We start from the raw sequence: 1,655 nt of genomic DNA on the forward strand, positions 1-1,655 counted from the left end.
GTGTGTGTGTGTGTGTGTGTGTGTGTGTGTGTGTGTGTGTGTGTGTGCGTGTGCGCATGTGCACCGATGTGGGAGTGTGTAGCTGGAATATTGATGCTGCCTGAGCTCTTCTTCTTTTTCTCTGCCACGCCACCTTTTCTGTCTGTAATCTTCTTTTCCTCATGTCCTTCTCTCCTCTCCTCTCCTCTCCTCTCCTAGTTTCTTCTCCTCTCTTTGTTTCCTCTCCTCTGCTCCTCCTTTCCTCTCCTCTTCCCCTCATTTCCTCTCCTCTCCTCTTCCCCTTGTTTCCTCTACTCCCCCCTCGTTTTCTCCCCTCTTCTCTCCTCCTCGTTTTTCCTCTCCTCTCCCCTTCTCTGTGTTTCCTCTCCTCTCCTATTCTCCACAGTGTCACAACACCAGATTTTAATTTCCCTGCCCTTCCCATTCTCTATTTACTCTATTTGCATTTCTCTCTATTCCCATTAATAGCCCAGCTCTTCTCTCTCCTCGCCTCACTGACAGCCTGAGTGTAGTAGGTCAGACTAGGCCAGCCCATCTTGCCCCAGCAGTCCACTTGTAAATGCAGAGCTCTGTGTGCATCCAGGCTGAAAACACTGACGGGACCAGGAGACAGAGAGAGACAGAGACAAAGAGGACGAATCAAAGAGGAAGACAGAGAGAAAGAAGGAGTCATGTTGAAGAGAAAGCCTCGCTGTGAAACTCTGGGGATGATGTATAGCTGTCCAAGATGACTTTATGGCACACGCTGGATAAAATTACAGTAAAACACTCAGTAACAGTAATACTCCTCAGATCACAGATAGCTTTGTCTTCCTTCAGCCTTCTTTGTTTTGTGTTGTGATGAAGTGCGCAATGAAAAGAGAACTCCTGTATTCAGTTAAAGGGATATCTCACTTTTTGGGGAATTGTTTTATTGTGTTTCTACACTATACAACATATGCAATAAGCTAATATCGGTCGATTTATTGTCCTAGCTCTAAATAGTTTTCATAAACTAAATACTGGATGCGTATGGGATCAAATCTTCCTATTACCAAATAAAGCAGCACAAAGAACCACTAAAAGTCTTGCTTGCTCTGCCCAGCAACAGAGACACACTTCACAGCTTCTAGTTCTGTGACACTAAGACAGTGTTGCTTCAAGGTTGGCGTGTAATTTCAGCAGCATCTTTATCAGGTGTACAACACTGCAAACTATGATAGCCGCTTAATGAAATATTAACAAAACCAAGTCAGAATCAGCACTTTCCTCATGCACTGGACTCACACACACACACACACATGAAGATACGTCCCATCATGTAAACATCAGTGTATAACAGACAAAATCTGAATTTGATTCTTGGAAACAAGAACGCCACCAACACAACTGTCCTCCAATCCTGCACTATATTCAAGAATCCCTCTCTGCACACACACACACACACACACACACACACACACACACACACACACACACACACGTATTCACAGTATAAAAAGCCACTTGAGTGTAAAGCACTCTAAGCCAAAGAAGAGTCCCAACACAAATCACTTTCTCATCTACAGCACACAGGTCGAGAGCCCAACATCAATCTCCTTTCTCAGATAGATAGATAGATAGATAGACAGATAGATAGATAGATAGATAGATAGATAGATAGATAGATAGATAGA

General features: G+C 43.7%; 1 protein-coding gene across 2 annotated transcripts in view; it reads right to left on the reverse strand.

Annotated features, from left to right (window-relative positions):
- Positions 1-1,655, reverse strand: part of LOC116400456 (inactive phospholipase D5) — a 42,552-nt gene that overhangs the window by 31,746 nt on the left and 9,151 nt on the right. The gene's annotated exons all lie outside the window — the stretch shown is intronic.

The sequence above is a fragment of the Anarrhichthys ocellatus genome, unplaced genomic scaffold (genome assembly GCF_004355925.1).
Source record: "Anarrhichthys ocellatus isolate YVR2014 unplaced genomic scaffold, GSC_Weel_1.0 scaffold3, whole genome shotgun sequence".
Taxonomy (NCBI): Eukaryota; Metazoa; Chordata; class Actinopteri; order Perciformes; family Anarhichadidae; genus Anarrhichthys; species Anarrhichthys ocellatus.